Genomic DNA, 25,911 nt, shown 5'->3' on the forward strand with positions numbered 1-25,911 from the left:
GAAAAGATAAAATTGAAGAATATTGGCTTTAAGACAATTGTCCTTCTGAAAAAGAAAGGGGGAGTCAAAAGTATTTGGTTTTTAATTGTTGTTAGCATCAATATTTTATTAATTTACATCTTAACTTGATTCAAATTCAGTTGATATGCTAAAATTGCTCAAGAGCTACTAAGATCAATACTTATGCATAAGGATAGAACTGAAAGTTGACTATTTTGAATTATGCACACTGTATCTAGCTCTAACCAAAACACAATACTTGTACATCTGATCAAATACTGTGTATATGTTTAAATTTCGAATTTTGCATATACTCAGTGTTTTGTCATCATCAAAAAGGGGGAGATTGTTGACCCCCTAATGGATTTTGATGAACACAAAACACTAGAGTATAATTTCCTTTATCTTAACAATTTATTTGAGGATTTCAGGTGTTTAATTAAGAATATTGTTAAGAAATGTCTAGGCAAGTTCTCATATTTTTCAAGGATTTATTGAAGAATTTTTGAGATGAAGAAAACAGATCAGGGACAGCCGAGACGTCTCCGGTTTGTCACAGAGACGTCTCTGGCACGAACAGGAAGAATTGGCACGTCTGGAGACGTCCCCGGCACCTGGCGAGGCGTCCCGCAGGGTCGGAGTCGACTCCTGACTCTGCGGAGTCGACTCTCTTAGAGGCGGCAGAAAGATCGATTTCAAGGGATGCGCCCGAGTCGTCTCCGAAGGACGCGGAGTCGTCCCTACGCATAAAAAGCAAACTTCCCGAGACGTCCCCAGAAAGCGCGGAGTCGACTCTCTCAGGGAATTCCAGAGGACTTGTTTTTCGGTGATAAAACTGCAGAGTCGTCCCCGACGTCGCGGAGTCGTCCCCATGCAAAAAGCACAAACATCCCGAGACGTCCCCGTAAAGCGCCGAGTCGACTCCAAACAACGTCAAAAGAAATTTTATACAGCCGAGACGTCTCGCGTTGAAGCGGAGACGTCTCCGGAGCGCCTGGGACGCGACTGACACACTTTTGCAGGTTTGTTTGAATTTCAAACGGCTATATTTTTGTGTCTAACGGATCTATTGCTTTTTGGGCTATAAAAGGGAGCTTCTAAGTGCCTTCCAACAACTTCTCACCAACCAAACACAAGATCATTCAAGAGAGAAGAAAGAGAAAGAGGTTCAAGGGAGTTAGTGCTTTCAAGAGGAGAAATCAAGTGCATTCAAGCTTTCCCATCTGATTTCGTGCTCATCTACTCACTCCCACTTGGCAATCAAAGCTCGCATTCAAGCCAACGTGATCCACATCGGAAGAACCACCATCATCCACGCTTCCAACGGCAAAAAGGGTTCTTCCGATTTTATTGTTTCTCATTGCTATATTTGCTTTCATAAGAGCTTTTAAATCTTTGTAAAACGTTTGAATATTGAGCTTGTTTCAGTCAAGGGACTTGGAACAAGGGATAGGCGTCCCAAGCCTAAGTTAAAATTGGGGGATTGTAGGGTTCGTTGTTAGCCCGGGGTAAAACAACGAGTTGGGTAGTTCACTCGAAAAACTACCGAATTGTAGGGTTCGTTGTTAGCCCGGTGTAAAACAACGAGTTGGGTAGTGCACTCGCAAAACTACCGGACTGTAATCTGGAGGATTATAGTGAAATTCCCAAGAGGTCTTGGGGAGTGGATGTAGGTGCCGGGGTGCACTGAACCACTATATGTTTGTTGTGTTTGTGATGCTTTTTGTCATTGTCTAACTTGCTCACTTACTTACTTAGATAAATTGCTTGCTTAACTCTTATCCGCGCATCTTTTAGTTGCAAGCATATTCAATTTACTTAATCAAGTCTCATTCAATAAATCAAACTGTTGCTAAGTTTAAATTCCACTGTGCATCTATACAACTTAGCATAATTAATTGAAAAGTGTTAGAAGTAGCCTAAAAGTTTTAAAAGACCCAATTCACCCCCCCTCTTGGGTTGTATCTACTGGGCAACATTATTGATAATGTTCGATATGTTGATGGTCTTAAGCATAACCTACTTAGCATTAGTCAATTGTGTGATAGAGGTTTTGATGTTCTGTTCAAACCATCTTTATGCATCATAACCAACTCAATTGACAATAGTTTAGTATTTAAAGGAATAAGACGTGGCAATGTGTACGTAGTAGATCTTGAGGATCTTGCCAAACATAACTCCTGTTTAGTTGTTAATGATACTAAGGATAATGATGCAAGTTGGTTATGGCACCGTAAGTTAGGTCATGCAAGTATGGATACAATATCAAAACTAGTTAAAAGAGATTCCGTGATAGGTTTGCCAAAACTAAAATTTGAGAAAAATAAAATTTGTGAAGCTTGTCAATATGGCAAACAATCAAGGAACTCCTTTAAATCTATAAATTGTGTCTCTACCTCTAGACCTCTTGAACTACTATACATGGATCTATTTGGACCAACTAGAACCACAAGTCTAGGTGGAAACAAATATGGTCTTGTTATTGTAGATGATTTTTCTAGATATACTTGGGTCATGTTTTTAGCTCATAAAGATCAAGCATTTTCAGTATTTAAGAAATTCCATAAGGAAGTAACTAATGCTAGAGATGCTTCGGTCATAGCTATTAGAAGTGACCATGGAACGGAATTTGAAAATCATCTATTTGATGAATTTTGTAGTAAAAAGGAGATAACTCATAATTTTTCTGCACCTAGGACACCACAACAAAATGGAGTTTTAGAAAGGAAGAATAGAACCCTAGAGGAAATGGCTAGAACCATGCTATGTGAAAGTAACCTCCCTAAGTATTTTTGGGGAGAAGCCATTAATACATCATGTCATATATTAAATAGAGTTTTATTGAGACCCATTATAAAGAAAACACCTCATGAACTTTGGAAAAATAGAAAGCCCAAAGTAAACTATTTTCATGTTTTTGGATGTAGGTGTTTCATTCATAACAATGAAAAGGATAACTTAGGTAAATTTGATTCTAAATCTGATGAGGGTATATTTTTGGGGTATTCTACAACAAGTAAAGCCTATAGAGTTTTTAATAAAAGAACCCTTGTTATTGAAGAATCTATACATATTGTTTTTGATGATATTAGTGATATCTCTTCTAGCAAGAGAGTTGTTCTTGATGATGATGCTGAAATTCTTGAAGAAAAGATTGATGAGATGATATTACAAGAAGATGAACAAAAACCAAATGAAAATGCATCATCAAGCCAAGAGGCAATTGTGGATCATGGGTTGACTAAGGCTTGGAGGTATGCTCATGGGCATCCTAAGGAATTAATTTTAGATGATCCATCTCAACCTGTTAGGACTAGAGCATCTCTTAGGAACTTAAATAATCATCTAGCATTTGTCTCACACTTTGAACCTAAACACATAGAAGAAGCTGAAAAGGATGTAAATTGGATAAATGCAATGCAAGAAGAACTAAACCAATTTACTAGAAATAAGGTATGGAACCTAGTTGAACGACCCTCTGAATATTCAATAATAGGTACCAAATGGATATATAAAAATAAACTTGACGAAAATGGAATTGTAGTTAGGAACAAGGCTAGACTAGTAGCAAAGGGCTATAATCAAGAAGAAGGTATAGACTTTGATGAAACCTTTGCTCCTGTAGCTAGACTTGAGGCAATTAAATTGTTACTAGCATTTGCATGCTCTAAAGATTTTAAATTATCTCAAATGGATGTAAAAAGTGCATTTTTGAATGGGTATATTAATGAGGAGGTGTATGTAGAACAACCTCCTGGTTTTGAAAATCATCAATACCCCAATCATGTGTATAAACTAAACAAAGCACTTTATGGTTTGAAACAAGCACCTAGAGCATGGTATGAAAGACTTAGCAAATTTCTACTAGATCATGAGTTCTCTAGAGGAAATGTAGATACAACATTGTTTTTAAAGAAGAAAAACAAAGAAATGTTAGTAGTGCAGATTTATGTTGATGATATTATTTTCGGTGCTACTAACAATCGCCTCTGCGAAGAATTTGCTAACTTGATGCAGAGTGAATTTGAAATGAGCATGATGGGAGAGCTGAACTATTTCCTCGGGCTCCAAATCAAACAATCTGAAGAAGGAATCTTCATCAATCAAGCTAAATACATCAAGGAGATGCTTAAGAAGTTTGATATGGAAGGAAACAAGTCAATCAGCACACCCATGAGCTCATCATGCAAACTAGACCAAGATGAATCAGGTAAATCAGTAGATCAAAAGATGTATAGAGGTATGATAGGATCTTTATTATATCTTACTGCAAGTAGACCTGATATCATGTTCAGTGTATGCATGTGTGCTAGATATCAATCTAATCCTAAGGAATCACATTTAATTGCAGTTAAGAGAATCTTTAAATACCTAATAGGAACAAAAAATATAGGTTTATGGTATTCTAAAGAATCTAGGCTAAACTTAATAGGGTATACAGATTCAGATTTTGCTGGTTGTAAACTTGATAGAAAGAGCACCAGCGGGTCATGTCAATTCTTAGGAGAAAATTTAATCTCATGGTTTAGCAAGAAACAAAACTCGGTTGCATTATCTACAGCTGAAGCCGAATATGTTGCTGCCGGGAGTTGTTGTGCTCAAATCATGTGGATCAAACAACAACTTGAAGATTATGGAATTAAACAAGATAAAATTCCCATTAACTGTGACAATACAAGTGCTGTTAACCTAACTAAGAATCCAATTCAGCACTCAAGAACCAAACACATTGAGATAAGACATCACTTCATAAGAGATCATGTACTGAATGGTGATGTGACACTTCAATTTGTTTGCACTGATAATCAACTAGCTGACATCTTCACAAAACTCCTAAGTGAAGAGCGATTCTGTGTACTTAGGAGAGGATTAGGAGTGATTGATCCATCCTAGTGATATTCTCTTCTAATTCATTGATTTTGATGATTAGCTTGTGTTAAATATAGAGTTTCTCATCTATGATCATCAAATCAGATCACAAACTTTTTGATTATCCCTTCTTTGGCACGAAAATAACATGATTTTTGGGTGTGTGCCAGAGTTCGAGTCGACTCGGATACATTTTAGAGTCGGCTCATGAGGAGAGTCGACTCGCACATAGTTAGGAGTCGACTCGAGGTCGATGGCATCATAGGGGGAGTCGACTCGCGCATATTTTGGAGTCGACTCGAGGTCGAGTCAACTCGCGACTTACTGGAGTCGACTCGAGGTCGGGAATCCGATGTTTTAACCCTAATCGAAGCGTTCAATCGACACTTCTATTCACCGCCGCCACTGTTCAAAAAAACCTAGAGTCGGCTCCGACCTTTGTTAGGGCATTTCCGTCGAGTTTCCCTCCGTTCCTCGTGTCCTTTCCCCCTCCTTAGGTCTAGGATGCCTCGAAAAGTTGTTGTCCCGAGCTGGAAAAGGCCCCAACCTGCGAGCGGTATCGAGCGACGGTCAAAGGCTCAGAATGATCCCGTGAGGCCACAACCTCCTGTTCCTTCCCCGCCGAGGCCGGTTCCCTCGCGTCCGTGCGCCGGGAAGGCGGTTTCCACCGGGAGATACGTCAACTTTGACTTCCTCTCCCGGGAAGGCTTTACCCTAGGGCATAGGTTAAGGGCTCAAGGGTTAGAAATGTTTTGTTCCCTAGATCTCCCTACGTACCCGGGGTTAGTTAGGAAATTTTACGGTACAGTAGCTAGGGGTCATGGTGGGATTCAGAGAACTGTAGCAGGTGTCCCTTTGTTTATTTCGGAGGATTTCATTGCTCAAGTCCTCCATCTTCCCCAAGTAGGAGTGTTTCCCTCTCACCCCACAGATAGGACTGAGGCCCTTACGGCCATACTAGGGAGTCCACCTCAGTCCCCCCTAGAAGAGGTGTCTGCAAATCAGCTATCAGCTGAAATGCGGCTCCTCTTGAGTATCATATCTAGGACCCTCTTCCCCAAAACAGGCCGTTTTGATTTTGTATCTGAGAGGGACCTAGCCCTGATGTTCTACATTCTTCAGGATACTCCAATCAACTTCCCAAAACTCATCTATAAATACCTATGTGAGCCTCTAGACAAACCTAGGCTCAGTCTTCTCTATGGCATGCTCTATACCTTGATCTTTAGGGAATTAGAGGTCCCCATTCCTGAGGGGGAACCCTCTCGCTCACTGCGATACACAGATCGCATGGGTGAGGGGACTCTTCACAGGATAGGATTCCATAAGGTTGAGGGAGTCTGGGTCCGGAAACCATCCTCTTCCACACCTTCTGACCCTACTACTCGACACTCCCCCAGCCCTGATCATGACTCCGATTTTCCCACCTATCCCTCCACTTTAGCACCATCTACTTCAGCCGGACCCTCACTGCACCACCTACTCAGCCACTAGAGGTCCGGATATCTCCTGAGCAGCTCCGGGAGTTGCGGCAGGAGATCGTGAGGGATCTTCGGGACGACCTACTGAGGGAGCTCCGAGGTCCAGCGACTGCTCCTTCCACTGTCCTAGTTCCATCATTGGCAGCCGTGACCGAGATGACGGCTCATCTGAGGGAAGAAATTTACAATGTAAGAAGCCTAATTCAAGCCCAATTTTTGAATATGAGCGATGTCACGAGCAACACAAGAAAGCTGCGAGAAGACATCCGACAGGAGCTGGGCAGCCAGAATCAGGGTGCTGAACGGCTATCCAATGTATTGATCTTCAAGTTGGATACCCTACAGGAGAATCTGACTGAGCTTACCTCGATCCAGAGTAGGGCCACCTCGGAGATCATAAAGCAGCTAGGAAACATTACAGAAGGAATCAGTTTAATTATGCAACAATCTAGACTGAGCAAGGGAGCCACATCCTCCACCACAAAGAAATCCTAGTGTAGCTTGCTTTTTCTTTTTGATATGTACTTACTTCTCTACTTTTGGATGTATCTACAATTGTACTTAAATTTACATCAATACAATGAGTAGACATTTCTCTTCCAAATTGTGCAAATTTGAACTCTAACTGCTTGTATGATGTGCTTTCTGCCTTTTTGCTATGATGACAAAAAGGGGGAGAAAATATATTAAATAGACATGTAAAGGAAATCAATAAAAAAAAAATTTTTACTAATTTGTTCTAAGTGGATTCGATACCTCGAGGCTCATTATCTCTCTGTTGGGGCTCCTAAAGGAGTAATCTCCAGAATCTATTCAAGGGATATTCGGAGATTAGTTGAATCATACTCAAGAACAAATTGGCAGATTTTTCCTCTAAAAACCAAAAATTTAAGTTCAAAAGCTTCAATACACTAAAAGAAAATTTCAAAGAATCTAAACAAAGTTGAATGCACATGTTGAGGGGGAGAATCTGAAATCTTAAGAAAGCAAACTCATTAAATATATATAAGCCAAACAATTGATTGCATGACATGAAGGCTTATATAATTCCAAATGAAAGGGGGAGCTTTAACTTCAAAATTTACTGTTTCACACCTTTCAGTTTTGGATAAATTAAATAACTAGACACTTGAATTCATTTTAAAATTTTACTATAAATTTTCTTTTTGGTTGAGCAATTCACTTTTCAAATACTCAATGTTTTATCATCATCAAAAAGGAGGAGATTGTGGAGTGATTGATTATAACCCTATTTGATTTTGATGAGCTCAAAGCATTTGAGTATATCTTATGTTATACTGATGAATTCAATCTAGTGTTTCAGTCAAATACTTGTAAATTTGTGTCTCTAGATTTGATTCAATACATTTTGGATAAGTAAAGAATTCAATTTGAAGCAAAGTCTGAGACTCGAGTCGACTTCGGAAGATTACGAGTCGACTCCAAGCGTATCAGAAGCACTGGCACAAGCTCGAGTCGACTCCTAAACATTAAGAGTCGACTCCGACTGAGAACAGACAGCTAGACAGAAAGATTCATCTCAGAACCTGTCAACGAGTCGACTCCTGAAGAATTCGAGTCGACTCCAATGCTTGCCGAGTCGACTCCAGGGTAGTACGAGTCGACTCCAGGAAGTAACAGATAGAAACACAGAGAAGCTATTTTGGACTCTGAGAGCCGAGTCGACTCCCGAAGAACTCGAGTCGACTCCGATGGTTGGCAGGTCGACTCCAAAGGAAGCGAGAGTCGACTCCCAGAAAAATACAAGGCAAAAAGTCAGAGAGCCAATTTCGGACACTGAGAGCCAAGTCGACTCCCGCAAAGTCCGAGTCGACTCCGAGCCAGCGCAACCCCAAAGACAGAAGACGGTATTTTCGTCTCTGAGAGGCGAGTCGACTCCAAGACAGTTCGAGTCGACTCCAAGGCAGCGCAACCCCAAAAGACAGAAGACTGTTTTTCGGATACTGAGAGCCGAGTCGACTCCGAGACAGTTCGAGTCGACTCCGAGACGGCACAAGTCAACAGACAGAAGATCGGGAGTTCGGGCTCTGAGTGCCGAGTCGACTCCTAGAATATCCGAGTCGACTCGAGTGAGCAAATTTGAAAGCAACTTCTCTGGATTTCTTAGAACGAGTCGTCTCCAAAAGTGCCAGGTCAGCTCCAGACATTGGAGAGTCGACTCCAGGTTCAGTCGAGTCGACTCAAAGTCAAGACAGCACTTTAATTCAAATCCAGAACAGTTGCCGAGCCGTCTCCAGAAAAGCATGAGTCGACTCCTGCAACAGGCAAGTCGACTCCAGATCGCGCGAGTCGACTCCGATCCCAACAGAAACATTGTCAGGAGTTGCAGAATGTGCAGAACGGCTAGTAATCTGGGTCTAACGGCTAGTTTTCTTGGGGAATGGCTTAAATAGCCACAGAGAACTGTAGCAAAGGAGGGAAGTGACATTCCATTCAAAGAAAACAAGTAATCTCCACCTACCAAAGGATTTCAAAGGGAATACACGTGAAAGAAGGAAGAGAGGCATTAAACTCCATCCAACCAACTCTTCCCAGCATTCAAGAAGTCTCCGTCAGTCATCAAATCTTCTAGACATTCACGTGGAGACTCCAAGTTCGAGAAGCCCTCCTCTACATCTTCATAAATCTGTTTGAGGGCTCCTAACTTCTCTCTTATTAATATCGCTGAATATCTGCTTGTTAAGAAGCTTCCTTTTTCTGTTTGTTTTTAAACCATTTGTTTCTTACTTGATTCAATCAGGGGATTGAATCAAGGGTTGTAAGGTTTGTTGGTGAGCCTAGGTTGGGTTGTGAGCTTGTAAAACAACCGGCTGTAATCCGAGGGATTATAGTGAATTCCCAAGTGAGGCTTGGGGAGTGGACGTAGGAGCAAGGGTTAGCTCCGAACCACTATAAAATTGCTTGTGTTTGTGATTGCTTCATTGTCTCTTACTTTCCCTTCATCCACTGCATATAGCAACTAATTAATCCACTCGCAAAAAGTTTTAATTAGTTACTCACAAAGCTTTTAATTGCACTAATTATTTTAAAACCCAATTCACCCCCCCTCTTGGGTTGTCTATCTGGGCAACAAGTGGTATCAGAGCCGGATCTCTTTTACCAAAAGAGTAAAAGATCAAAATGACAACCCCATTTGGATCTTCTCATATTGAGGGCCAGTCCACCCATAGACCTTCATTCTTCAATGGATCCGACTACTCATATTGGAAGGCTTGGATGAGAATATTCATCCAAGCACAAGACTATGAGATGTGGACCACCATACTGAATGGACCATACATCCCATCAATTTTTGTAGAGGGTGTTACTATACCCAAACTTGAAAAGAATTGGGATAAAAATGACATAAGGAAGGCACAACTAAATGCCAAAGCAATGAATGTGCTTTATTGTGCTTTAGACCGAAATGAATTCAATAGAGTCTCTACTTGCAATTCTGCAAAAGATATTTAGGATAGACTTGAAGTGACCCACGAGGGCACAAATCAAGTAAAAGAATCTAAAATAAATATATTAGTTCATAAGTATGAATTATTTAAGATGGATTCCAATGAAACTATCACTTGCATGTTTACTAGATTTACTGACATTGTCAATGGCCTAAAAAGCCTTGGCAAAAATTATACTAACAGTGACCTTGTCAGGAAGATTCTTCGTTGTTTGCCAAGATCATGAGAAGCCAAGGTAACGGCAATCCAAGAGACCAAGGACTTAAACAAGCTGCCACTCGAGGAGCTTCTTGGATCCCTCATGACGCATGAGCTAACAATGAAATAACACAGTGAAGAAGAGTCCTCTCACAAGAAAAAGGTAATAGCCCTCAAATCTGTTTCTACTAACAAAGATTTATCTTGCAGCAGCAGCAGTGAAGAGGAAGACAATGAGGGAGATGATGATGAGGCTCTTCTCGTGCGTAAGTTCAGAAAATTCATCAACCGAAAAAAGTCCTTTCATCAAAGGAGAGGCCCCTCAAGTTCCTATTACAAGGATAAAGGTAAGAAAAGGAAAAATGAGGGAATCAGATGCTACGAATGTAAGAAGCCGGGACACTTTAGAGCAGACTGTCCTTTGCTCAAGAAGGCCAGCAAGTACAAAAAAAAGAAGGTCCTCGTCTCCATCCTATCGGACTCCGATACATCATCATCATCATCGGATGAGGAACAAGAAGAAAAGGCCAACCTATGTTTTATGGCAAACGACAATGAGGAGTGTCTTGCAGCCAAGGTCGACAAAAACTGTTGGTACTTGGATAGTGGCTGCTCAAGACACATGACGGGTGACAAAGACCAATTCTTCACCCTTGAGCCTAAGAAGGGAGGTACTGTGACATTTGGAGACAATAACCAAGGTCACATCATTGGTATAGGTAAAGTACAAATCACCCCTTCAATCTTTATTGATAATGTTCGATATGTTGATGGTCTTAAGCATAACCTACTTAGCATTAGTCAATTGTGTGATAGAGGTTTTGATGTTCTGTTCAAACCATCTTTATGCATCATAACCAACTCAATTGACAATAGTTTAGTATTTAAAGGAATAAGACGTGGCAATGTGTACGTAGTAAATCTTGAGGATCTTGCCAAACATAACCCCTGTTTAGTTGTTAATGATACTAAGGATAATGATGCAAGTTGGTTATGGCACCGTAAGTTAGGTCATGCAAGTATGGATACAATATCAAAACTAGTTAAAAGAGATTCCGTGATAGGTTTGCCAAAACTAAAATTTGAGAAAAATAAAATTTGTGAAGCTTGTCAATATGGCAAACAATCAAGGAACTCCTTTAAATCCATAAATTGTGTCTCTACCTCTAGACCTCTTGAACTACTACACATGGATCTATTTGGACCAACTAGAACCACAAGTCTAGGTAGAAACAAATATGGTCTTGTTATTGTAGATGATTTTTCTAGATATACTTGGGTCATGTTTTTAGCTCATAAAGATCAAGCATTTTCAGTATTTAAGAAATTCCATAAGGAAGTAACTAATGCTAGAGATGCTTCGGTCATAGCTATTAGAAGTGACCATGGAACGAAATTTGAAAATCATCTATTTGATGAATTTTGTAGTAAAAAGGAGATAACTCATAATTTTTCTGCACCTAGGATACCACAACAAAATGAGTTTTAGAAAGGAAGAATAGAACCCTAGAGGAAATGGCTAGAACCATGCTATGTGAAAGTAACCTCCCTAAGTATTTTTGGGAAGAAGCCATTAATACATCATGTCATATATTAAATAGAGTTTTATTGAGACCCATTATAAAGAAAACACCTTATGAACTTTGGAAAAATAGAAAGCCCAAAGTAAACTATTTTCATGTTTTTGGATGTAGGTGTTTCATTCATAACAATGGAAAGGATAACTTAGGTAAATTTGATTCTAAATCTGATGAGGGTATATTTTTGGGATATTCTACAACAAGTAAAGCCTATAGAGTTTTTAATAAAAGAACCCTTGTTATTGAAGAATCTATACATGTTGTTTTTGATGATATTAGTGATATCTCTTCTAGCAAGAGAGTTGTTCTTGATGATGATGCTGAAATTCTTGAAGAAAAGATTGATGAGATGACATTACAAGAAGATGAACAAAAACCAAATGGAAATGCATCATCAAGCCAAGAGGCAATTGTGGATCATGGGTTGACTAAGGCTTGGAGGTATGCTCATGGGCATCCTAAGGAATTAATTTTAGATGATCCATCTCAACCTGTTAGGACTAGAGCATCTCTTAGGAACTTAAATAATCATCTAGCATTTGTCTCACACTTTGAACCTAAACACATAGAAGAAGCTGAAAAGGATGTAAATTGGATAAATGCAATGCAAGAAGAACTAAACCAATTTACTAGAAACAAGGTATGGAACCTAGTTGAACGACCCTCTGAATATTCAATAATAGGTACCAAATGGATATATAAAAATAAACTTGACGAAAATGGAATTGTAGTTAGGAACAAGGCTAGACTAGTAGCAAAGGGCTATAATCAAGAAGAAGGTATAGACTTTGATGAAACCTTTGCTCCTATAGCTAGACTTGAGGCAATTAGATTGTTACTAGCATTTGCATGCTCTAAAGATTTCAAATTATTTCAAATGGATGTAAAAAGTGCCTTTTTGAATGGGTATATTAATGAGGAGGTGTATGTAGAACAACCTCCTGGTTTTGAAAATCATCAATACCCCAATCATGTGTATAAACTAAACAAAGCACTTTATGGTTTGAAACAAGCACCTAGAGCATGGTATGAAAGACTTAGCAAATTTCTACTAGATCATGAGTTCTCTAGAGGAAATGTAGATACAACATTATTTTTAAAGAAGAAAAACAAAGAAATGTTAGTTGTGCAGATTTATGTTGATGATATTATTTTCGGTGCTACTAACAATCGCCTCTGCGAAGAATTTGCTAACTTGATGCAGAGTGAATTTGAAATGAGCATGATGGAAGAGCTGAACTATTTCCTCGGGCTCCAAATCAAACAATCTGAAGAAGGAATCTTCATCAATCAAGCTAAATACATCAAGGAGATGCTTAAGAAGTTTGATATGGAAGGAAACAAGTCAATCAGCACACCCATGAGCTCATCATGCAAACTAGACCAAGATGAATCAGGTAAATCAGTAGATCAAAAGATGTATAGAGATATGATAGGATCTTTATTATATCTCACTGCAAGTAGACCTGATATCATGTTCAGTGTATGCATGTGTGCTAGATATCAATCTAATGCTAAGGAATCACATTTAATTGCAGTTAAGAGAATCTTTAAATACCTAATAGGAACAAAAAATATAGGTTTATGGTATTCTAAAGAATCTAGGCTAAACTTAATAGGGTATACAGATTCAGATTTTGCTGGTTGTAAACTTGATAGAAAGAGCACCAGCGGGTCATGTCAATTCTTAGGAGAAAATTTAATCTCATGGTTTAGCAAGAAATAAAACTCGGTTGCATTATCTACAGCTGAAGCCGAATATGTTGCTGTCGAAAGTTGTTGTGCTCAAATCATATGGATCAAACAACAACTTGAAGATTATGGAATTAAACAAGATAAAATTCCCATTAACTGTGACAATACAAGTGCTATTAACCTAACTATGAATCCAATTCAGCACTCAAGAACCAAACACATTGAGATAAGACATCACTTCATAACAGATCATGTACTGAATGGTGATGTGACACTTCAATTTGTTTGCACTGATAATCAACTAGCTGACATCTTCACAAAACCCCTAAGTGAAGAGCGATTCTGTGTACTTAGGAGAGGATTAGGAGTGATTGATCCATCCTAGTGATATTCTCTTCTAATTCATTGATTTTGATGATTAGGTTGTGTTAAATATAGAGTTTCTCATCTATGATCATCAAATCAGATCACAAACTTTTTGATTATCCCTTCTTTGGCACGAAAATAACATGATTTTTGGGTGTGTGCCAGAGTTCGAGTCGACTCGGATACATTTTAGAGTCGGCTCATGAGGAGAGTCGACTCGCACATAGTTAGGAGTCGACTCGAGGTCGATGGCATCATAGGGGGAGTCGACTCGCGCATATTTTGGAGTCGACTCGCGACTTACTGGAGTCGACTCGAGGTCGGGAATCCGATGTTTTAACCCTAATCGAAGCGTTCAATCGACACTTCTATTCACCGCCGCCACTATTCAAAAAAACCTAGAGTCGTCTCCGACCTCGTCTCCGACCTTTGTTAGGGCATTTCCGTCGAGTTTCCCTCCGTTCCTCGTGTCCTTTCCCCCTCCTTAGGTCTAGAATGCCTCGGAAAGTTGTTGTCCCGAGCCGGAAAAGGCCCCAACCCGCGAGCGGTACCGAGCGACGGTCAAAGGCTCGGAATGATCCCATGAGGCCACAACCTCCGGTTCCTTCCCCGCCGAGGCCGGTTCCTTCCCCGCCGAGGCCGGTTCCCTCGCGTCCGTACGCCGGGAAGGCGGTTTCCACCGGGAGATACGTCAACTTTGACTTCCTCTCCCGGGAAGGCTTTACCCTAGGGCATAGGTTAAGGGCTCAAGGGTTAGAAATATTTTGTTCCCTAGATCTCCCTACGTACCCGAGGTTAGTTAGGAAATTTTACGGTACAGTAGCTAGGGGTCATGGTGGGATTCAGGAAACTGTAGCAGGTGTCCCTTTGTTTATTTCGGAGGATTTTATTGCTCAAGTCCTCCATCTTCCCCAAGTAGGAGTGTTTCCCTCTCACCCCATAGATAGGACTGAGGCCCTTACGGCCATACTAGGGAGTCCACCTCAGTCCCCCCTAGAAGAGGTGTCTGCAAATCAGCTATCAGCTGAAATGCGGCTCCTCTTGAGTATCATATCTAGGACCCTCTTCCCCAAAACAGGCCGTTTTGATTTTGTATCTGAGAGAGACCTAGCCCTGATGTTCTACATTCTTTAGGATACTCCAATCAACTTTCCAAAACTCATCTATAAATACCTATGTGAGCCTCTAGACAAACCTAGGCTCAGTCTTCCCTATGGCATGCTCTATACCTTGATCTTTAGGGAATTAGAGGTCCCCATTCCTGAGGGGGAACCCTCTCGCTCACTGCGATACACAGATCGCATGGGTGAGGGGACTCTTCACAGGATGGGATTCCATAAGGTTGAGGGAGTCCGGGTCCGGAAACCATCCTCTTCCACACCTTCTGACCCTACTACTCGACACTCCCCCAGCCCTGATCATGACTCCGATTTTCCCACCTATCCCTCCACTTCAGCACCATCTACTTCAGCCGGATCCTCCACTGCACCACCTACTCAACCACTAGAGGTTCGGATATCTCCTGAGCAGCTCCGGGAGTTGCGGCAGGAGATCGTGAGGGATCTTCGGGACGACCTACTGAGGGAGCTCCGAGGTCCAGCGACTGCTCCCTCCACTGCCCTAGTTCCATCATTGGCAGCCGTGACCGAGATGACGGCTCATCTGAGGGAAGAAATTTACAATGTAAGAAGCCTAATTCAAGCCCAATTTTCGAATATGAGCGATGTCACGAGCAACACAAGAAAGCTGCGAGAAGACATCCGACAGGAGCTGGGCAGCCAGAATCAGGGTGCTGAACGGCTATCCAATGTATTGATCTTCAAGCTGGATACCCTACAGGAGAATCTGACTGAGCTTACCTCGATCCAGAGTAGGGCCACCTCGGAGATCATAAAGCAGCTAGGAAACATTACAGAAGGGATCAGTTTAATTATGCAACAATCTAGACTGAGCAAGGGAGCCACATCCTCCACCACAAAGAAATCCTAATGTAGCTTGCTTTTTCTTTTTGATATGTACTTACTTCTCTACTTTTGGATGTATCTACAATTGTACTTAAACTTACATCAATACAATGAGTAGACATTTCTCTTCCAAATTGTGCAAATTTGAACTCTAACTGCTTGTATGATGTGCTTTCTGCCTTTTTGCTATGATGACAAAAAGGAGGAGAAAATATATTAAATAGACATGTAAAGGGAATCAATAAAAAGAATATTTTTACTAATTTGTTCTAAGTGGATTCGATACCTCGAGGCTCATTATCTCTCTATTGGGGCTCTTAAAGGAGTAATCTCCAGAATCTATTCAAGGGATATTCGGAGATTAGTTGAATCATACTCAAGAACAAATTGGCAGATTTTTCCTCTAAAAACCAAAAATTTAAGTTCAAAAGCTTCAATACACTAAAAGAAAATTTCAGAGAATCTAAACAAAGTTGAATGCACATGTTGAGGGGGAGAATCTGAAATCTTAAGAAAGCAAACTCATTAAATATATATAAGCCAAACAATTGATTGCATGACATGAAGGCTTATATAATTCCAAATGAAAGGGGGAGCTTTAACTTCAAAATTTACTGTTTCACACCTTTCTGTTTTGGATAAATTAAATAACTAGACACTTGAATTCATTTTAAAATTTTACTATAAATTTTCTTTTTGGTTGAGCAATTCACTTTTCAAATACTCAATGTTTTGTCATCATCAAAAAGGAGGAGATTGTGGAGTGATTGATTATAACCCTATTTGATTTTGATGAGCTCAAAGCATTTGAGTATATCTTATATTATACTGATGAATTCAATCTAGTGTTTCAGTCAAATACTTGTAAATTTATGGTTAAGTGTCTCTAGATTTGGTTCAATACATTTTGGATAAGTAAATAATTCAATTTGAACCAAAGTCTGAGACTCGAGTCGACTTCGAAAGATTACGAGTCGACTCCAAGCGTATCAGAAGCACTGGCACAAGCTCGAGTCGACTCCTGGACATTAAGAGTCGACTCCGACTGAGAACAGACAGCTGGACAGAAAGATTCATCTCAGAACCTGTCAACGAGTCGACTCCTGAAGAATTCGAGTCGACTCCAATGCTTGCCGAGTCGACTCCAGGGTAGTACGAGTCGACTCCAGAAAGTAACAGACAGAAACACAGAGAAGCTATTTTGGACTCTGAGAGCCGAGTCGACTTCCGAAGAACTCGAGTCGACTCCGATGGTTGGCAGGTCGACTCCTAAGGAAGCGAGAGTCGACTCCCAGAGAAATACAAGGCAAAAAGTCAGAGAGCCAATTTCGGACACTGAGAGCCAAGTCGACTCCCGCAAAGTCCGAGTCGACTCTGAGGCAGCGCAACCCCAAAGACAGAAGACGGTATTTTCGTCTCTGAGAGGCGAGTCAACTCCAAGACAGTTCGAGCCGACTCCAAGGCAGCGCAACCCCAAAAGACAGAAGATTGTTTTTCGGATACTGAGAGCCGAGTCGACTCCGAGACAGTTCGAGTCGACTCCGAGACGGCACAAGTCAACAGACAGAAGATCGGGAGTTCGGGCTCTGAGTGCCGAGTCGACTCCCAGAATATCCGAGTCGACTCGAGTGAGCAAATTTGAAAGCAACTTCTCTGGATTTCTTAGAACGAGTCGTCTCCAAAAGTGCCAGGTCAGCTCCAGACATTGGAGAGTCGACTCCAGGTTCAATCGAGTCGACTCCAAGTCAAAACAGCACTTTAATTCAAATCCAGAACAGTTGCCGAGCCGTCTCCAGAAAAGCATGAGTCGACTCCTGCAACAGGCGAGTCGACTCCAGATCGCGCGAGTCGACTCCGATCCCAACGGAAACATTGTCAGGAGTTGCAGAATGTGCAGAACGGCTAGTAATCTGGGTCTAACGGCTAGTTTTCTTGGGGAATGGCTTAAATAGCCACAGAGAACTGTAGCAAAGGAGGGAAGTGACATTCCATTCAAAGAAAACAAGTAATCTCCACCTACCAAAGGATTTCAAAGGGAATACACGTGAAAGAAGGAAGAGAGGCATTAAACTCCATCCAACCAACTCTTCCCAGCATTCAAGAAGTCTCCGTCAGTCATCAAATCTTCTAGACATTCACGTGGAGACTCCAAGTTCGAGAAGCCCTCCTCTACATCTTCATAAATCTGTTTGAGGGCTCCTAACTTCTCTCTTATTAATATCGCTGAATATCTGCTTGTTAAGAAGCTTCCTTTTTCTGTTTGTTTTTAAACCATTTGTTTCTTACTTGATTCAATCAGGGGATTGAATCAAGGGTTGTAAGGTTTGTTGGTGAGCCTAGGTTAAAACCAACGGTGTAAGGGTTTGATTGTGATTCCGGAAAAATAATTGGGTGGTTCTAGTCGGTGAGCCTGGAAAAACCGACCGAGTTCGTTGTGATCTCGTAAAACAACAAGTTGGATTGTGAGCTTGTAAAACAACCGGCTGTAATCCGAGGGATTATAGTGAATTCCCAAGTGAGGCTTGGAGAGTGGACGTAGGAGCAAGGGTTAGCTCCGAACCACTATAAAATTGCTTGTGTTTGTGATTGCTTCATTGTCTCTTACTTTTCCTTCATCCACTGCATATAGCAACTAATTAATCCACTCGCAAAAAGTTTTAATTAGTTACTCACAAAGCTTTTAATTGCAATAATTATTTTAAAACCCAATTCACCCCCTCTCTTAGGTTGTCTATCTGGGCAACACTCTAATCTCCCTCTCCGAAACCAGTCTGATCAGTGCTGCTGTCTCCTCCTCTGACACCCCGACCAAAGACGATGGTGTATCCACTAGGCTCCCACTCGTTGACTGCTCTGTCCACTTGGCCCTGAAGAAACTCTCCATAATCCTCTGAATCGTCTCCGGATCCTCCGATAGCTGCCCATCCTCACCCCGGATAACTCTGATTCTGTTCTGGTGCCTCCTGATTACCGTCGCCTGGTGGAAAAATCTGGTATTTCTATCCCCCTCCACAATCCACTGTACCCTTGATTTCTGTCTTCAGAATATCTCTTGTTGTCTAAGGAGGCCATCATGCAGTGCCAATAGTGATCTGAGCTCCCCCGCCTCCTCATCCTCTAGACCCCCCATCTGGTCCTCCTGAGCCTGTAACCTGGCAATAGCCTCCTCTGACTCCTCAATCCTCCTGAAAATGTCTCCCATCTCCTCACGATTCTACCTCCTCAGCCGTCTCCTCGTCAACTCCAATCTATGCGACACCCGATACATAGCATCTCCCCTAATTGGTACACTGCATGCCTCCCTCACCATCTCCCATGATCGCGGATAACAAAGCCACATTTTCTCAAATCTAAAGGGGGGACGAACTGGGATATAAGTATCTGTACTCACCAGTAAAGGGTTGTGATCCAATGCAATCCTGGGCAGGTAGCTCACACGATGATCCGAAAAATACTAGACCCACCCAGCGGTCACACAAGCTCTATCAAGTCTCTCCCAAACTCTAGCCTGGCCCTGCTGATTGTTGCACCATGTAAACCTAGAGCCCGAGAACCCCAGGTTTATCAAGCCATTCGATGTCAGAAAGTCTTGGAACTCCTTAACCTTCCTCTCATATGAGAATGGCCTCCTCTCAACTTCTCTTGAGGATCAACAATATAATTAAAATCACCAACCAACATCATAGGGTACCCCTGACTAATTAACTGAGACGCTTCTCCCACAATATTCGTCTTTCCCTGAAGTCAGTACTGGCATACACCGCAGCAAGGACCCATGAAACTCTACTGCCCTCCGAGATCACCATAACCACCTCTTGGGTGCATACATGGAAGACGTCTAGCATGCATGATCCCTGCACCCAAGTGACAGTAATACCACCCGACAACCCATGAGACTCCACCGCATAGAATCCCCACGACCGAGGTGCTGCTCTCTTAGCCTTCTATAGGCTCCTCCCCGATAATCAGGTCTCAAACAATACACAAATATTCGAACTATGCTGTTGCACAATCCTGCAAAAAGCCGGGGCAAAGGAAGGCTTCCCCGCACCACGACAGTTCCATAAGAGAACCTTCATTGGTCACCCAAGGAGACATCACAACCCACTGCCCCGGGGTTACAATCATGAAACACCGCCTCTTCCATAGCCCCTCCACTCTCTAAATCTGTTGGATTCACTCCCTTTACTGCTGCCATCATCTGAATCAGAATGCGGTGATGATCACCTCCACAGTCGGATTGTGCCAAATGGCACGCTAAATCTCCTATATCTATAGCTACTGCCACAGAACCCTCCATCAGCCCCCCTTTTCACTGCATCCTGATGCCACCATCCTTATTAATGAAGCTTGATTCACCAACAACATGCTTCCCCGCTCCCAGCTCAGTGACCAAGCCAATTCCACTATTCTCCCGTGCCATTTGGCACAGTAATACCTGTGAAGGAGTCTTCGGTGTGCCGAATGGATTCGGCTGCTCGCTGCTGGTACCGGACAGAGTCTCCCCCAGCCCCGAGCCGTTCCGGCCTCCCCTCCATGCCGGACACCCTGATCGGAGCCGTCATCCCCAATTCCGAGAGGCTTGCCGCCGCCGAGCTAGCCCTTGTAAGCTTCCTCCCTGGAGCCTCCGCCAGTCCACGTCGGGCGTGGTCACCAACGCCCCTAGCCTCTCGCTCCGCCCGCGGAGGTTGGTTACGCGCTGCCATGAGGGGAGGAGGGGAGCTCCTGCTCCTTCGGTGGGCGTCTAGCTTCGGCCGCCCCTTCACTGCTGGCTAGGGTCGAGTCCCCCCGGCAAGATGAGTCGACCCCTTCTCAACCTTGCCCCCGGTCCCAAACGCCCTGCATGAGCTTCTGGATCACTTCCTCGGGCTTGGGCCTGATTCACCAGGTCGCTGCACCCATTCTTGCTACAACAAATGTCATCTGTTGAGCAAGTACAAACTGTATTTCAACCAAAAAAATAAAAAAAAGCCTCATTGTAAAGTATGTTTAAAGAGAAAATGATATTTTTGAGTTTTTATTTGCAGTAGATATTTATGAAAACTTTGTTTCTGTAATTTTAAATGTGTTTTTTTCTTTTACTTATGAATGGTTCATATCGATTTAGTATGGATACAAACCCACAGGATATCTCCAAAGTGATATTTTGGATGTGTTTCAAGTGAATATTATATTACATGAGCTTTGGTTGCACCTAGAGTTACTCAACTGGCAGGCCGGGTTGGGTTCAGGCCAAGCTCAACTCAAGATATTAGATAAATCAGTTAATACTTGAGGCCGACTAGGCCCAGCCTTTGGGCCTATTTCGCAAACGCTAGCCCAGTACCGGTCGCTTCGGGCTCCCAGGCCAAGCCTTAATCTTTCTAAATTTTTCAAAGTGCCTAAAAACTCTTCCATCCAAACATGATTAAAAGATTCAGAATACAATCAAAGTTGAGGTCTCGATGTAACTACATGTATCAACCGTCCTCATGCAACTACATGTATCAACCGTGGACTATATTATTGAAATGCCATGTCTCAAATCAAATCTGACACGAATCTATCTAGACAATTAAGATTTGTAGTTAATTAGAAAATAATTAGAGCCTCACCATCTTTTGATATTTAAGATTAGTAGTCAATTAGATGTTAAAACTCATTTAAAACTCCTTTGACACTCATGGAAACCTCCCCGTCCTCCCTTCTTAAAACCCCCTCAAACCCCATCTCTCTTCCTCTTTATTAAATTCTATTCCTTCCAGCAATTCAAAGGCTTCTATAGCTCTCGTTGGACCCTCCAATCTCTCCCTGCACTTGTGTGGCTTTCCCACGCTCTACAGCCCCCACTCGTGGCCCCATCCAACCTCCGAAGTCTCCGAACTCTTTCATATTCTTCACGGCTGCTGGAAAAGCCCGAGAACGTCGCATATTTATTTGCTGGTTTCCGAAAGCCATGTGGATACAAATACCTGGTAGAGAGGCAGCACTTCACTGCCAAACTAGTGGGGTGGGGAGTTGAGGAGAAGAGGCGAGAGGTGCTAACCCTAGCAGCTGCCTCCTCCTTTCCTTGAATAACTGATGGATAAAGAAGTGGTGAATTCGGTCAGAAAGTGAAATAAATAATAATGGTTATATATATATATATATCAGAATTTTACAAAATTTTCAGCCAACAGGCCAACACAAATAGGACTCGAAGTCTGGAACAGTAATTATGAGGATGCAAATAACCTTTACGGAATTACGGTGTAGGTTATGCGGCCATATTTAACCTCTGCGGAATAGGTCATGTAATCATGTTCAGATTCATACATAGAAAGGCTAAAAGTTAGGTGATAGATATATATATATATAGATATATATATATATATATATATATATATATATATATATATATATATATATATATATATATATATATAAAAATCAAGCATTTTTTTCTTTTGCAAGACCAATATGAGTTTTTACAGTTGAATATACAACAAATATAATTTTATATATTTGATCTAATTATATTAATACGATACGATTTGTACATAATAGGTGGTAACCATGTTGTATGCAATCATAATCAATTTCATATAGTTGTAGAGATTTTATGTACATAGAAATTTTGGAATCATGATAAAAATTTGCTCAATATTAGATAAAGATATTTTATAAATAATTTTGAATAAATATTATAAAGTATAAAATGTTATTTATCTCGCAGACACTAGAAAATCTAATCACTACACAAGGATCCTTCGGGACCTAATAAACCTAAATTCACACGTGTTGAATCAATGCCATCTATGTTGTTCTCTATAGTATAACACGAGGCGGCATAGTGTGGGCCCCTCCAGGGATTAGCTTAGACAGAGAAGAGAATGATGGAGAGAGGCTGTAGAGCTCTGCGTTGCCTACAAGTGAGCCTTAATCCAAGTTGGGTGTAGGCCATAGGCTTGCCATCGCTCGGTGAAACTATAATTTTTCTATTTATTTAATACTTGGTCAACCTACAATGACAAAGCTGATGTTGTACGGTAATAATAGTTAATATAAGTGGTACACTATTGAGTGGAATTAATTTTTGTTGCGAAGTAATTTTTTTCATGACAAAAGTACTTCCATCAAAAAATATTTTGGTGATAAAAATTTTTTCATCACACAAATCCAGGACCTCTTCGTAGCCACTATGACAACATGGACTTATAATATGAAGTTATGGTTTATTATATTTATTCAAAACTTAAAAAATATACTCATTTCAAATATATTATAGTATTTTATATTTAAATAATTAATAATTTTATAAAAATTCAATCATCTTCTTTTTGATAAAAATAAAAAAGTGAATAGGTTTATTTATTCCTCATAATATTTTGAAAATCTTTTGTTCAACATATTTCTATAATCGTATATATCTTTCTGAAGTCCTTTAAAAATTGATAATTCATGATTATTTTTGTTCATGTTGTAATTAAAATGTTATGGTACTTAACATAGAAAATTTTAACACTTTATATTATATATTTTATATAAATAGTGCTAATTTATATATATTTTTAATATAAATTAAATTAGGTTGGGTCTAATACAAATCTTTGGTTAAATCAGCCTCCGTGCAAGTTTCATAATTACATCTTAGATCGTTATCACTACAAAAATTCAGATTTTAGTGACTAAATTTTAGTGATGAAACACAAGTTTAGTCACCAAAATTCCCATATTTAATGAAGAAAATAAGAAGTAGTCACAACAAATCAATTTGGTCAATATCTTCAATGAAGAAATAAGATATCGTCATAAAATATTGATCTTTTGTGACTATTTTTTATTTTATCATAAAAATCATCATTAAATAACATATTTTTAGACATGATGGTTGGAGCTCAATCCATATTGCAGGTTCTCAATCACCAGAAGAAATTTCAATAGTGCAAACAAAAAAGCATGCAACTATGAAGATTATGCATCACCAATTTAGTACAGCCATATTCAAAAATAATAAAAATTCACTGAAAAATACATTACTCAGAAAAATGGATAGCATTGATGTAAGATTAAGTGGCCTCATAGGTTGATTAAGCATATAAAATCTAAATTGGAAAAAAACAGTGCTAGCATTGTGGAAATATAGGTCAGATAATTCATAGTGGTGTGCAGCATTATGATGTGGAGCTAACAATGCAAGTATGTAAGTTTGTCGTAGTATTATGATGTGCAACCATCACCTTATAACTCTTTTCAAGACAATCACATATTATAGTAATTTTAAGCTTTTAGCTCGGCCATTGTTTCAACGGATGTTGGATACTAGATGTTAGAGTTGCTTGTGCACAATGATGGCCCTTGAAATGGATGACTTCAAGTTTTAAAGAACCAAAAGAAGGTCCTCTAAGGTTTCTATAATCCACAACCAAGGCCTAAAGGGACAATGTCCATAAGTTTATGAAACAACACACAAATTTTGGAATCGAGGGGGAAAAGAGAAGGAAAACAAAAATCTTGTTATCCCCAATGTAAGAACTAAACTTGACGTATCGTAGGGAAAAAGGAAATTAAATTTCACAAGGCCCTAATTTACTTAGTATATACTCAACAGTAAAAGGCATTGTACTACCACAAAAGAAAAATAAATCTTCCTTTCTAATTATTCCTCTTTTCTTTTTAAAGCCCACTAAATTAGAATATTACAGAAACTATAATAAAAGCAAAAGCAAAGATTTTAAAGTAGGGTCAAGAAGAAATAAGAATGAAAGTGACAATTTTTTTAGGGGGTGTGAAGAATAATAGAGGGAGAGAAACAACCATACTAGACCTTCTCCTTTAGTTTTCTCTTCAAAATTAAATCTAAAAGGACTGACCTTAATAACTAGCAGTAATCCTAGATAATACTTGGTATAGATCGAAAAATAGATTAGAAATAGAAGGTAAAACAAAGAAAAGAAGAAGTTGGGGGGGAGGGGGTGGTGAGTGATGGATGGAAACCCTAGAGCATACCTTGAGGAGGACTTGTTAACCGAGGGAAAGGAGGAAGAGAACCAAGCATAGCCAAATCAACCAAAAAAAGGCATTAAGGAGGACTTGAGCATGCTAAAATCGCTAGACTAGACTGTCGTGGAGGACCAAATCATCATGAAAGAGGCACGAAGTGGCATCGAACTTGCATAGGGATACCTCCAAAGATCAACGTGGCAGAGGACCGAGAGAATAGGTGTTAAGCATGCCAATGATGATGGATGGCATGATCGACCGAATAAGAATCTAGGGTTCTATAGAAAAAATAGGAGAAATCGAGACTCAAGAGAGATCGACTTAGCCCCCACCCCACCCTATTTAGATCATGGTTTATTGAGTATATTGAGTTTGCGTCAAGTCAATTAAGGTAATGGATAAGATCTAATTTAGACGCATATAACAAATAGATCGGACCGGGTCAAAAATCAGCAATCCCAAACCCGACTTGAAATGTGGAACTAATCCAATTTTGGAATCCGACCCTATCCTATGGGTCCTTTAACAGCGTCAGATTGGGTCTAAGCATGTTGGGTCGAGTCGCGTCACACGTCAACCTGATCCATTTGCAGTCTTAGTCGGAGCTTTTGGTAAATGGAAGAGGGACAAGGCTAGAATTACCAAAGTTTGGGCACTATCAAGGGCATTAGTAAATAAAGCCACCCCTTGAACATTCCTAGGATCTTCCTAAGCCTGTACTCAGCACCTAAATTAGGGTCAAAAGGGTGAGCTCCTACACAATAGGTGTTCAAGCTTTGTCCTTAAGCTTTCAGTGACATCCCTAGCCCAGATTGCTATCTTGGGCTTCACGATGTGCTCTAGGGTTCCATAGGAAGTGGATTAAGTGTTGTGACTAAAAGAACTTAAGGATCTAAGCTAAAAGTAGATCAAACCTACTAGCTAAAATGAAACACCAAGAAAATTTTAGAAAATGCAAGTTGCAAGAAATGATGCAAGAAAGCACAAAAAAAAGGGAATTAAAGACAGTAAAACTATACTAGGATAACTGCAATTTAATTTGTGATTGTTTATTAAGAAAGGAGTGTTTACATGAATTAACCGTAGATGAATTGGTGAAGGAAGCATAAAATAATGTAAGAGTAAATTGAAAGAAAAGAAAGAAAGTGCTTCAAAGTGCTTTTCTATTTACAAAAAAAGATATCGAATTGTTCGTATCTTAGGAGGACCTAGGGAGTGCATACCAAGGACTTCTCTTTAAACTCCTTGCTTATAGCTTGAATGGATTTACCCATCTTGGTCCACCCGGCCCCTAAGATTCATTCACTCTAGCCTCTACGACTACCTC

The sequence above is a fragment of the Phoenix dactylifera genome, chromosome 14 (genome assembly GCF_051530095.1).
Source record: "Phoenix dactylifera cultivar Ajwa chromosome 14, Ajwa_hap1_PhDact_Kaust_v1.1, whole genome shotgun sequence".
In the NCBI taxonomy this organism is placed as follows: domain Eukaryota; kingdom Viridiplantae; phylum Streptophyta; class Magnoliopsida; order Arecales; family Arecaceae; genus Phoenix; species Phoenix dactylifera.